Here is a 14,926-nt window from a genome sequence, read left to right as displayed (position 1 = left end):
AAAATTTAGTGCCTATGTTTACCAACCCAAATGGAATTCTACGGTAAGCGAACGCACCCCACTTGGTACAAAAAGTTGTTTACAATCTGTTAGGCTATGCTACTAGAACCTGATTGTATCCTGAGAAACCACGTAGCAAAGAGAACATCTCTACTCTAGATTATTTGTATAATATGTCCTCCATAGATGACACTAGGTATTTATCTTTGTCAGAGGCACGGCTAATATTTTGGAAATAAATGTAGAGGAAGAACTCCCTGTTGTTCCTTTGAGATAGTAGTAGATCAATTACCAATGCTAGAGCATCTAAAATAATTGTTTTGGGGTTTTTTGTTTTAGTTTTTGGAAGACCAATGAAAGAAGATAGATTTAGAATTGAAATACTTAATCCTTTGGATAATATTAATATCTCAGCAAAGGGTTTCTATAAAGCTTTACATTGTGATATAGATCAAACAGTGGTGAGAAGAAGACATAAAATAATATGATTATCACAGTTTCCAAACTGTAAAACAGAACAATAATAAGTATAAAAACCTTCAAAGCTATGCTCCAAAGATTCAAGGCAATATACTTAAGCTTACAAAAGATTCTGATGATTTATTGATTAGAGGGGATTAGCTAAATAGACATTTCATTAATCCATTCTCTTAATAGATGATCACTTTAGGAGCTTAGAGGAATAAATTGAGACACAATTATTCCTACCTAGATATCTCTATAAGTCATAAGCATATGAAGAAAAACAAAATTATGATAACTGGGCAAACTTATAGGATAACAAAAAATTTGTAAGACCAAATTCAGTATCCTCTGCTTTGTATTAAGGTTCCAGAAAAACTGAGTACATCAAGTGTCCAGAAAAGCTTCCTTCAAAGGTGAAACCAGGTTCAAAGTAGAATGATGCAGTCACGACTTAACAAGTAATGAGCAATAAATCATGAACAATGAACCCTTAATAGCTCGAGAAGAGAGTTACTTATACAATAATGAAACTAAGAATATATCCTAAAACTGATTAAGATTTATTCTAGGACAGGAAAGATCTTCATGAAAGAAGATAGGGGTAGCTCCTGAACTGCTTCTTGTTGTCCCTCTTATTCAGGTTGTGCTGGCTTTGTTGTTTGATATTTTGCCCTTTAGGCTGCTTGATTTTTGTATCCTTTACACTGGTTTATTCCTTCATTTAATCTATCATCTGATACTCTTTAAACTCTGTTTAATATCTTTTGACCCTACTGAGTAGCCTTTACTATGTTCTTTACCCTTATTGTGCATTTTAGGTTTTTACTATGTTTTTCAACAGTAAATTGCTTTGGATTTTATGTTATAGGGTAAAGCGATTTGATATGGTCTTCATATTTGTCTTCAAACTGCATGCATGCTTTTCTTTATAAGCCTGGAACAGGAGTTTTTACCTACAAAAAACAAAAATCGTTAAAAAAACATAGGTGACAGAGAATATGGCGATGGCTTTATTGAGCTTGAAAGGATATTGGAAGGAGTCTAGAGCGTATCGGGAGGTAAAACAATGGTTTTATTGGTCGCAGAGGCTTATGGAGGCTTCCCTGTGTAAATAGGCAAAATGAAGCCAAAATGGTGGTTATTGCATTTAAACGGAAAAACAACTTTCTTTTTGAAATATAGCGCAAATTGAACAATGGTCATTTTGTCGTTATGCGGGAGGTGGTTTTGGTTTTCATCACACCGCTTTATGAGGTGCGGGTGGTATTTAGGAGGGACCAATGATTGATCATGGCGGTATGGGCTTTATCAGGGTTAAATACTGAGATTAGCATGGTTTTATGGTTAAATCAAGGTTTAGGTTGATTCTTTGTTTAAACCATAAAAACAGTTTTAACAAACAAATCCTTTGCAAAACAATATATGGCGGACTTGAAATAATATGGATTTGGGCGGATAAATGATGTTGGGTCTGGGTTTATCGCATATTGCAATTGGAGTTAAGTGAGGGAAGGCCCATCGCAAAGGAATGCGATAAGGGCGGATGCGAAATGGAAAATAAACCACGGATAATTCTGTGTCGGGTCTGGGATCCGATCGCATATTGCAATCGCAGTTTTAGCAAAGGAAGGCCCATCGTAAAGAGATGCGATAGGGGTTGGACGTGAAATGGGCAATGAATCATGGATAATATTGTGATTGGGTCTAGGTCCCATCGCATATCGGAGATCGCAATAACAAGGGATGTATGCTTTGACCGAGACTTGCAATAAGGGGTAGATGTGAAATGGCAATGAAATATGGAATATATTACGTCGGGTCCATGCCTATCGTACATTGCATATCACAATGCGGAGGAGAGTGCAACATGTTGAAAGGTTTGCGATCCATCGATATGATATATTCTATGAAATACATAGTTTTATAATAAAACTAAGGGTTTCAGGTTACTTAATAAAGGAATTAATAATATACTGCAAAGGGAACTTTTTAGGGGTTTAATACTATATGTTAGTGTTAATATGAAACATGAGCAGAAAGGGAAAAATATGCTAAGTATGATTCTTTTTCATGGGTTATTTACTTTTTATATATACATCAATACTTAGGCTAAACATATTTTGGTGGGTTTTTTGGTAAAATGGGATTTAACATGGGGTTTTCACTTTTCCTAGGCAAAAAGGATTTTAACCTTAGGAAGAGGGATTTTTTTATGGAAAATGAATGAATATGAATTGTATGAAGGTGGGAAGGGGAAAATAGTAAATATAAGGATGAATGGGGATGAAATTTTGTTGAGGGGGAATCTAGTACTTGCTTTCCTTAAGTCATTAAGCCGAGGGTCTGGTCCCTCCAAAAGTCAGAGAAATGCTCTTAGCCTATTTGACTTAAAGGTTTTAAGTACTTAGAATTTATTTATGGGAAATTAGTAAAGTAAAGGGGTGAAATGAATGGGGAAGTTAATTAATTGATTTTGTAAACCTTCATTTGCTTTTTGTAATTACCTTATGGACATAGAAACATATGGTAAAACATGATAAATGTGCATTTTGTCAAATCAATCATCATAATTCTACAACCTTTCTTCTACTTACCCTTTGCTTATCCTATCATTTTTTCTTCACTTAATGGGTGCATTTAAGCTAGCAAACCCTTATCCATTTTCTTTTAAAGCAGGAAACTATATAATTCTAACCTTATATCATCGAAGGGCTCAAATTAAACTGATGAGCACATTATTATTCTCTACCTAACTATTGATCTGCCAAGATTAAACAGTTTGGCCAAATCTTTATTCTCTATCTATAACATCAAATTTAAAGCATGAAGTAGTTAAGATTAAATTGTTTGACTCTCATGGGTTGTGGCATTTATGACAAGCTACACACAACCATTATTTTGTGGAAAAAGTAGTGGCATTTAGACTTTCTCACTTTTAGAATTTATTTGTTTTCTTTTCTTCCTACCTAACATTTTCTTTTTGTCTTGATTTTTAGGACATCTAACCTAACATTTTCTTTGATATGGACATCATCATCAAGATATATTTTAAAAAAAACATTTTTTTCAATATTGTTATGTCCATATCCTAACTTAACATTTTTTTCAAATATTCTATCTTATCAAAACCGAAAAATACTACAACACTCCCCAAACTTCTTTCTGACATGCACTAAGTTTAAAACCCATGTGGAATGATGAACCTTATAAATGGTCTAAGCATCCAATAGATTAGTTAACTATTTATATATGAGAGGCTCAAGTGATGTATGTACCTTCCTTAACTTCTATTGAAAAGGTTGAACCCTTCTTTGATTGGAATGGCGTGCTAGATTATTTGTGTGTCATATGTTTTCAAGTCATCGTACATCCATGAAAACACATCATGGTACTGTCTGAACATGTGGGAAAAATATTTCCGCTCTTATAGTGTGCAACATGTATCGAGATTTACAAACTTTGGATCTTTGTCCATTCCCAGGTTGATCTGTCTATATAACATTGTGGAACTATGGGTTTTGGCATTCACGGGCCCCTGAAAGTGGTTCTTCAGGTCATACAACTTCTCAAGTGATACAAACCCTTGGGGATGAGGTGTCCTTTACTGTCACCAGTTGCACTCTGCAAAGACTACTCCTGCTCGTCTTCATTTATTGACGATATGAAATTTCTTGTTCAGGTTTGGGAGGTGAGGAATAACCAACTTCAAAGTTGTGCAAGGGAGAGAGGGAGTTCATATTACTGCCTTGACCAGATGATAGATAAGTGGGGTTGGTACGAAATTTAGCCATAAACTACTAGCAACCCTCCTTTTAGCGCTAGAAATGTTGACGGTGTTGGACCAACCAACATTCAAGGGATCTCGTTTGGATGAAGTCCCAACTAGACCTCACACCAATTGGTGTAGGATTCCCATCAAGTACGATGGCCCGATCTCCATTATCTTAGAGATGTGCCTTAGCTCTTGTTATTCAGTAGATGAGAGTGTTATGGTTGTATCTTCAAAAAGAAAGGTGAGTATGCCTAGTGAGTGCATAATGTAACGTTATGTCAGGGTTCTCTTACTCTAAGGGAGAGGGTAAAAGTGATCCTCTAGATGAGAGGTATTAGTACCACCCAACGAGAGACACATGTGAAAACAACAAGGCTATGTCCAACATTCAGCGAAGTAGTCCATAGCAGATGTGAAAGTCATTAAAACCAAAGTGTAAGGGAAAACATGCACACTATCCAGCGGAGTAGTCCACACGGGGGTGACGGTTGTTATAACCAAGAAAACAAGAATGGTATGTCTAATCTCCCGTGGATTAGTCCACAAGGACGAGACAACAATGATAAAAAATACAACACATCCTCAACAATGTAAGTGATAAAATAACCAAAGTAGTAAAACTATCTTATTACAAGTTAAGAAAACATGCATTACAAATGTTTAAAGAGTAGTCTTACAAGCATCTAAAAAAAATGTGTGAAAATGTGCTAGCCTGAAACAGGCTTTTGAATTAAGAAAAATTCCCAAGACACATCTGTACACCATACATCACGTGTCCCAGTAGTGGGATGTTGGAGCCACTCCTCGCTCCTCAAAGAATAGACTACAAACTCTTAAGGCTATGTCGGAGGAGCCAAGGTGAAAATTCCTTTGCTCATACAATGGGAGGGGTATATATAGCCAAGGGTGATGCTTGACCCTTATGACTCTTAGACTACCCTTGTGACTGTTCAACTTCCCATGACTTTTCAGCTAACATGACTCTTCGACTTATGTGTGTGTCCATTGGAATTCACTTTACATTACATTCAATTATAACAGAAATGGCCCATAATGGTGACGTGGACGAGATAGCTCATGACACAACTTGACATGAAACTACTGACATGTACTGGCTGACTGTGGTGTCCATGACAATTTGTTGCACTGCTAAGTGATGGATGTACTCGTGGTGTGATTTGTCTTCTCCTCTACATGGCATAGTGTTGCGGAGTCTTTGATGGTCTTGGACTTTCTTGATGGTTCAATTCCTATCTTCCTTTTGCTTGTTGCTTTATATTCTTGGTATGTTCATCCAGCAGCAAGCAAGTCTTCTAGCATGTACTCCTTATTCATCCCATTCGTTTTCTTGCCATGATTTACCAGTGTACCTATCCCTGCAATTTACTCATGATGGGACGACATCAAATCCAAAACCTCCTAGTCTAGCATGATGCATTTTTATCGTGTTCCAGGTGATAGCGAGGGAGGAAAACTCAATGAGACAACATAGAGTAGAGTTCTAGCTAGAATGAGGCATTCAGAGAAGTCAACTGTGTCCCATCCACTGTCGTACATTATCCTTCATCCTTTCATGACCGCCACCCTGAATCATATGTCATCAGATCGTTTTCACCTCCATCAAAATCATTAGCTCCGTTCCGTGTCATTGATGTGGGATTCATTAAGGCCCTCCTTTGACGGATCGCTTCTTGTCGAGATCAGCTCATTATCCAAGAAGTTGATCTAGGAACAACCCCTTCAGTACTTTGAAGCTTGCATGCCTCAATGGCAAGTTTCTCACTTCCGGCGACAGGTATACATCAATGACCTTCGACCGAAAGATTTTGCGTGGTATTCGACGCCAAGTCCTTTATTCACACCACGTGAATTGTACTGCAGTACCTTGAGGGTCATTATCATTATCGGTGATTCCTCTCGCGCTTTTTAACGGCTTACCTCATTGACCGGTAATCAAGCGATGTCTTTCCATGTTTGACTTCAGAACATTTTTCACATGGATCGACTTGTACTTAGAGTGAAGATCGAACGAGTTTGAAGACCCTGGATCTAGTTTCATCCATCCGGGCTGTGATATATATTCAAGAAAGATAAAGACATTGACATGTACATCATTGCAGCAGATAATCATCCTACTCAAAGGATGATAATTTCATCAAAATTATCAGTTTACCATCAGACGATTGTCTGTTCTATGTACAGAAAAATGAATTTATAAAGCTGAGCATGGGAATGCCCGCCTCAGCTAGATCATGAAAGCAGTATGAAAAATAATGTATTGTATTGTATCTTATTACAAGTCTCCTCCCAACATTGGATGAACTTCGGATCCTCCTGATAAAGCATTTCACCTGATAAACGACCTCATACTTTAGGGGGCAACTGTTATAGACATTTTTGTGCCTTACAGCTATAAGCATGAAATGTCCATAATCTAAGGGATCCAAAGTCCCTAAACATGTTGTTCCTACCCCTAGAGGAACAAGGCTAACAAACCACAGCAATTCACAGAAGTTCTCCACCAGAAACTGCTCAAAAACAGGTCAATTCAGGATCAATTCAGAGGCTCCACTAGCTGTCTGCGCTGAAATGCAAAGTCTGCACTGGCTACCTACACTGCAACGTAGGTAGAAGCACTACCAGGGTGCGCTGAACGGAAATTGACAAATGGCAAGTTCATTCAACGAGGTGTCAAGACCCTGGAAGCTTCCAGAATCTTCCTCAATGACACTTGCCTCAGTGAATTCGACTAGTGATGAGTAAGAGGTTCTCAATCTCCAAGTGGAAGCAAGAACCTCCAAGTGGAAACAAGAACTGACAGAGGGAGAGGACACTAGTCAGATCTCAAGCTGACTCATCCTCTCTCCAAACATCTATATATGGATCTCTCCTCCATGAAATCTAAAGGCTGGAATTTTGTTATTGCAAAGAATTGTTGTTGGTTTGAGATTGGAATCATTGGGTGCTTAATGCTTTGAAGGAAGGTGAAGATAGGAATTCCATTTGCTGGGAAGGAGATGCTGGATTGGAGCCTTCTTGGTTGTATCTCTTCCGGAACCTTGTTATTCATCAATAAAGCTATCTTGGTTTCTCCTATATACTGATGTATCTTTGATGTATGACTGCATTAGTATGATTAGTTTATTTCTAATCCTGAACTAGTTATGAATATGAATCTATGTCTTTGTGTAGTGTTCTCTTCTTGTGATCTTGCAGAGACCTGTTGAAGCTGGGCGAGTGAGAAGGCAAGTAGCTGGGAACTCTCAAAGAGAAGAGAAACCGGATCGAGGGACAAACGGAAGACACCGGTTAGTCCATCCGTCTCTCTTCATTCTTAATTCATAAAGGAAGAATACTAGAATAGTTGTCTCTGTTTGTTGCTAAGGCACTGTCACACCTTAGGTGGATAGGATCGTCCTGCATAGGCATTTTTCCCCACAACAATTAGGACTAGATACCAAAATACAAGAAAGTTAATAACAAGGGCCTTCTAAAAATTGACTGGGGTAATTATGTCCCAGGCCTACTAGAGAAGGTATCAGAGGTAGTTACACTGACCTACAGACAACAGCCTTTGTTGGTGCAAGCACTCAAGCTTCACAAGGGTACCCTCCAGAAGTACTACTGAATGTGATACAACGTCAGCCTCAGGTGCCTCAAGATTCCCCTCTGCAGCCACCTGTGTGATCCCTAGGATAGCCAACTATTGCCACCAACTCATATCAGAAGTCGAGTGGAATAGTCATGAGGTGGGATCCAACAAGTAAGAGAGGGGGTATCTATTGTCCTTATCTTCACACTCCCTTGTGCTTACGGATCTTTCCCAGTCTCCCTAATGTTATTGGATTTCGCTCATTAATCAAACTTCTATGTTTTGTAATTTTGAGTGGCCTTGGAGAGTTAACTCTCCTCTCACCTAGTCCAAGGCCCTAATAAGCCTAAACTTGTTGGTGTATTCTGATGACAACATAAAATTTCCAGTATATTTTAATTAATCACTTGATTTTAATGGCTGTTCTTTAAGTCAAGAGTAAAGATGGGAGTGAAACCAATGATGTTTGTATGACACAACATATATCAATGAAAAACTAACTACATGAATGTAGTCATTTTTTCTTTGATGAAAATATATCTCTATATGGGTTCTACGAAACTTCTACAAAGCAAAGTACTTTTTCTCTTATTTTCTTGAAACACACTTCACACACCAAAAAACTAAAACACTGAATGCTTTAACAATGCAAATTTCCCTAATGCAAGATATAATGGAGATGGAAGATCCTAAATAACACTCAAAAAGCAAAAGCAATTGTTTATAACTAACAATGAGCCAACTTAAGTACTGAAGAGGATACAAATTTCGAACACAAAATTCTCTCCAAGCAAGAAGGAAAAATTGTAAAAGATCGCAATTCACTTTCAACAACAAAAAGAAACCATAAACCAAACTTGGCAAAATAAAAACAAAAACAAAGTTTTTTGAGATATTTTCTTTTTTAAAGAAGCAACCAAAAAAACTTTTTGAAATCACCAAAATGCTACTAAAACTCAAAAGATCGAAAAAAGAGCACAAGGAGTCTTTGCAAGTTACAAACGTGAAAATGAACGAAAACTTGAGAAAAAAGACTTCAAATTGTACAAAATGACCCAAATAGCATAAAAGCGTTTGACAAATTAACCAAGAAGCTAGGAAAGAAATACTTCCAAAATCATCAAAAAGACTTTCAAAAAGCAAGAAAAGCTATGAGGCCACAAAACAAAGGAGAGCAAAGCAATTAGATTTGAAATCCAGGCTTGACACTGAAACTGCAAACAATCTCATGTTCTGGAGGACCAGAATAATCATAACTTCAGAACGAAGTCTTGTGTGCCAAAACACAAATTACAAACTCGCTAAAGAAGCAAACCTAGGCTAAATCTTTTCAATGAGGAAGAGACTTCAAAACATTAAGCTTGCAAAATAATTAAATTCTTCAGACAGCAATTGACCACATAGAGACTGAAAAGACCAGGAAAAAAATCTATTTTGGCTAAAATATTTGAAAAAACAATGCAAAAATTTGCATACACAACTGTGTGCAAACACAGAGGCATGCATATGCGCTCTTGACATAGGAAACTTGTGTATACATGAGTTCACTTTACAGAAACAAGCATGTCTACGTGAATGTAAAAAATGTAAAAAGCATATACAAGGCTTTGCAAGAAAAAATAAAAAAAAGTCTGATCCAAAAGATTAGACTTGAGGCCTGGGACTCTAGTAGACCAAACAAGAATGTAACCTCAAGCAAACCAAAGATTGAGCCCTGATTGAGAATGAACAACCCAAACCAAGAATAACAGGATTGTTATCCCCAGTGGAGTTGCCAATTCTGTTTCGAGCGAAAGCACCGTAGGGCTTTGGGTTAGAACCCCAATAGAGTAGAAGCAAACTACAACAATAAATACTCAAACAGCTCAGGCAAGATGCTTTTATTATCAAACTATGTAAGAGTGAACATACTCGAATTTCCTTTGTTCAAGTAGGTCCCGTAGGGTTCAAACCCTCTGCAACTCCCGATGTTCTTCAAACCTGAAAATCAGTCAATTCTAACATACCTAGCAATATAGAAGTAAAGCATATTCACGAAATTGACTTTATATCATATAAACAAATGATTGATCATACATCAAAACGACATTCATATATGAATTAAAACATAATTTGATCCATAGACATAGTTAATTTCTGAAACAAGACAACATTTCTTTATTGCAGTAAGCTATAAATAACATGGAGAGAATTCACCTGAGTCTTTCTCTGGTTCCAAGCGGAACCATCCTCCACATTCGTCTTATCCCAGCCTTCAACAATCTTCGTCCATCACCAACACCATGATATCTCAAGCAAACGTAAGGATATCTATAGTCAAGGAAGCAAGGGTTTCTTAAAGCTTGGGGAAGTGCATGAGGCACAGGGATTCATCAGACTCATTCAGGGATAATCTCAGTTTAATAAGTCTATCTCTTCTCCTCCTTAAGGCCTTCCCATAGAGGTCTATTTATACCTCTCCCAATTAGTTTTTTAGTTGGGAAATAGTTGGGAAACAATTGGGCCATGGGCAATAGGAGGTAATCAACAGGTAAAACTCGTGAACTATGCCCAAAATTAAGGAAATTTATTTTTTCAAGTGTTTTAATACATATACGCGTGTTGGGTATTGACTGACCCACGTGTACATGTTTTTAGCTCAGGGAAAATTAGCGTACAGGGAATAAAACACTGTTTTTAATATATTTGGACCAAGTCTGGAAGGAGGGGTTGCCCTAGGCCATAAAAAAAGCATCATATATACCAAGAGTGGTAAATGGTGCTATAACACTATTCCTCTTCAACATTTCTATGATTTTTTTGACAATTTCAGCATAGTTTGGTATAAATCTTCTTAGAAATTTTTTCTTGCCATGGTATAAATCTTATAAATGTTCCCACATAGCTATACCACTTTAGCTCAGTTAGTTTTGGGAACTCCTAGTGCTCCGACATTGTATCAAAACCCCATCTGGTCTTCTAACACTATTACCACATGAGGTCTGTTCATCCTGAATATGACCTCTTGATCGATTGTGCAAAATCCAGTCACTTTAGTTCAAGTTCAACCTACCATTTTGTCTCAACCTGTTTCATCATTTCAGCTCACTCTTCTGGTTCAACCGCCTATCTCAGGTTAGGTCTCTGTAAGTTATTCTATCCCTCCATCGAGTGGACACATTGTGCCACCGCCTGGGGGGAAAGATCCAAATTTTCCTCTAATGTCAGGTGAAACCAATGTGAGTAGATTACGAACTCATATGATTGGAATGAATCAACCTTTTTATGGTGCCATTCCTATCCTTGATGGTCTATCTGGGTCAGGCAACGTCCAATACCAGTAGCCATATATGGCTCAGGTCCCATTCCAACCAGCTTATTTACCATATGGTTCGCAAGCCTTGGTTAATCTGCCTTACATTCCTCAAGCTGAACATTATGTTCAACCTGGTCAATCTATTATTCCTACTGGATATAGCCAGATCCAATTTGGGAACTATCAATACCCTCAAGATATGACCCCAGGAACTATCCAGCTACCCTTGCAGCAACAATGACAACCTTTGCATCAACAAGGGTAACCTTCGCAGCAACAAGAGCAATATTTGGAGCAACAATGACAAGTATTGCAGCCACAAGGAAAACTACTACAACAACAGGGGCAACCTTTGTCATAGTCGCAGCAACCTTTGCTGCCACAAACTCAGTTTTTGTAGCAGTCCTCCCAACCTTTGTCTTTGCAAGGCCAAGGTCAACAAGGTCAGCCTTTGCAAGGTCAAAGTCAACCCCTGCATCACCAGGGTCAATCTCCTTACTTCTAGGGTCAACAGGTTCAACAACCTTATAACTCGTATGCCGCATACAATGGTCATCAATGGCCTATGCCAGGGTAGTATCAAACCTACCCTGGATTGAATCCTCCTTATGGGAAAGGTAGCCCTCATGGGGGACAAAACCATATTCCATATGGACAAAATCCTCCACTGTGGGGGGGAAATCCTTACCAACAAGGATGGACTCTACAGTTTGGGTCTCCTCAAAAGCCCTATATGTCGTTTGACACAAAATTTTCTTTCTTGGCTACATTGGAGCTTCCAGATGTCTTCAGGCTTATGAATGATCCCATTCTTCATTTGCCTTACTGGCCTCCAGTTTCGAATAAAATCCCAATCGATTGCCTCAAATTCGAGGTAAAAACGAAGGAGGATCCACAAGCCCACGTGATGACATATCACCTCTAGTGCTCCTCCAATTCGTATGTTGATGATTCTATCCATATTTGACTCTTTCAAAGAACTCTCATAGGTGTTGTTGCTAAATGGTACATCGAATTTCCTCGAGGTACCTACGGTGACTTCAAATCTCTCGCTATGGCTTTCCTCACTCATTTCCAATTGTTGGTTTGGTATGAAGCTGGCAATCATTTTCTTACGTCCCTTAAGCAAGACACCACGACCCACATTTACGATCATATCCATGAATGGAGATGTCGAAATCACCTCATCAAGTTTGATATTGCTGATGAGTTGTTGACAGAATGGTTCAAAAAATCATTCATCAACAAAATTGCTAAGGACATAGCCATGGGTGGATGTGTTACTGAAGAGCACGCTATCACCCGTGCCCAGTATTTAGACGACCTATTCGCAATCTCGCACATTGTATAGGATATTAATTGATGCTCCAAGACCATCATCAGATCTGAGAGCATCGAACTCCTTGGATACACCACCTATTGACGGTGTGATTCGTTCCGTGTCTCAGACTTCCGCGAAAGCTTCTTTGAAGCAGAAATCCGTCTCGAACACTAGTTCCAATAATTCCTCCAAAAATTCATCCAGTCCTGATAAAACCTCTGAGGTACATTCTATCTAGTCTACTGTAGCAAATATGACCTCTAAAGGTAAAAAAAAGGGCAAAGGTAAGACCAAATCTGATGCCCCAAAACAGGACCCTCCTAAATATTCTACTAACGATGCTTCTCAAAGAAAGCCGAAATATCCTTGCCTCATATGTGAGGAGGATCTTTACACTAAGGATTGTCCTCGATGATCGGAAGTTAGTTTCTTGATGAAAGGGACTCCGACTGTCTTAAAAAAACCCTTTCCATCACAATAGATGCAGTCGGTATAACGACCTCAATCTTCTGCTTCCTCATGTTCATAAGTGTTCATGATGCAAGGTTCATCACCTATCTCGATCGATACTTGAACTAAGGACTATCATGCCATGTCTAAGCAGACGATGGAGAAAGAAGCCGTTAATACTCCTTCTACTTCTACTCTGTCCAGTTCTAGTTCGCTCCATATCGAGCGCCCTAATAGTGAGTCCGTCATCTGGTCACCTCCCAAAAGTGTTCTTCGAAAGTCATCTTTTAATCCAAATGCTAGAGGTGTAAAACATTACAATATTGTTGAGGATTTATCTCAGGCACCCTTGATGATGTCGTCCTTGGAGGTTCTTAAATCCTATCCAATGTAGCAAAAGTCATTGTTGTCTACTATAGGTGCTATTGATCCCTCTGATTCGAGTCTGATTACTTTTGATATAGAGAATCATGTGCCTCGTCTTCCTCATTAGATTTCATTTATGATACATCTCCTTATTAAAGGAAAGAAGATGCATCGAACGATTATTGATGAAGGTGCCTCTACTTGCATCATGCCAGTTTCATGTTGGAAAGCCATTGGTTCTCCTCCTCTTAACAAATCTCTAAACACCATAGAAGCCTTTGATGGCAAAGGTTCACGACCATACGGTATTCTCACGAACTTGCCAATTACATTAAAAGGAAAGACTATTGAATTAGAAGTAGAAGTTGTAGATGGCAATAACAATTACAACCTTATTCTCAGATGAAGTTGGACTCATGCCATGTTTTGTGTGGTGTCTTCTTTGTTCCGCGTACTTCGTTTTCCTCATGAAGGAAAAATAGTCACGGTTGATCAACTGTCTTTCTTTTGTTCTGGTTCATCGAACAGTAAAGTTCCTTACGTGGGAAATATTGAGATTCATTATGAGAGTGTGGGAGCAGGTCTCTTCAAAGACTCTGCTTTAATGGGTACCTTTTCTCTCCTACCTTCAAATGTTCATTCAGTCAATATGATCTTGTTCTCTACAGATCCTTCGATTATCCCTACCGATGATCAAATTGACTCATTTGGTGATGCTAGCCTTTAAGCCCATTTGGTGATGCTATGCCTTTAAGCCCACTGGACACTTACATGCCATCTCCCTGGTTGGGTTCTCGGGATTCCTCAGATCCTTTGAATGATACATTCCCCACTGACAAGAGTATTGTGGAGGTCATGTCTCTGGATGAAATTCCATGGAATGGTCTACATCATTGTTCTTCTTTTCCTCCTAGCCTCGATGAGATGCATTCTTGTCTTGAAGCATATGTTTCTCATTTTCCTACACCTCCACTTCAGACACCTATACAGGTGCATGAAGTCTTGTTGGAGGTTAATATGGGAAACATCACTACTACGATGCCTCTCAAAGTTTTTGTTAATCTGATAATTGTTGAGAACATTCATATTGGGGTTGCCTGTTCTCCCGATGAGATCAAGATTTATACTCGAATTTTTAAAGAATTTCGAGACGTTTTGCTTGGTCATATGAGGAAATGCCTGGTATCGATCCAGCCATAGTGGTGCATGAGATTTCGACTTATCCTAGTGCTAAACCTATTTGGCAATGGCTTTTCCCTATGCACCCTTGAAAGGTTGTTGCTATCAAAGCAGAAGTAGAGAATATTTTGAAAGCAGGTTTCATTTATCTTATTCCATTGACGGATTGGGTATCCAATATCGTCCATGTTGCCAAAAAGTAGGGCACGATACATGTTTGTGTTGATTACTGCGATATCAATCGTGCGTGTCCTAAGGAAAATTATCCTACTCCCTTTATTGACCAAATCATCGACGAATGCGTTGGGAGTGATATTTTTTCATTCATGGACAGTTTTTCTGGCTATAACCAGATTAACATTTCACCTGCCGATCAGCATAAAACAACCTTTATCTATCCTTGGGGTACTTTCGCTTACAAAAAGCTTCCTTTTGTTTTGAAGAATGTTGGTGATACCTTCCAATGAGCAATGTCTTAGCATTTCA

This window comes from Pinus tabuliformis, chromosome 2_1 (assembly GCF_031772625.1).
Source record: "Pinus tabuliformis cultivar Carrire ecotype Pingquan chromosome 2_1, CPIR1, whole genome shotgun sequence".
NCBI classification, from domain to species: domain Eukaryota; kingdom Viridiplantae; phylum Streptophyta; class Pinopsida; order Pinales; family Pinaceae; genus Pinus; species Pinus tabuliformis.
Note: the sequence above shows the minus strand (reverse complement) of the source record.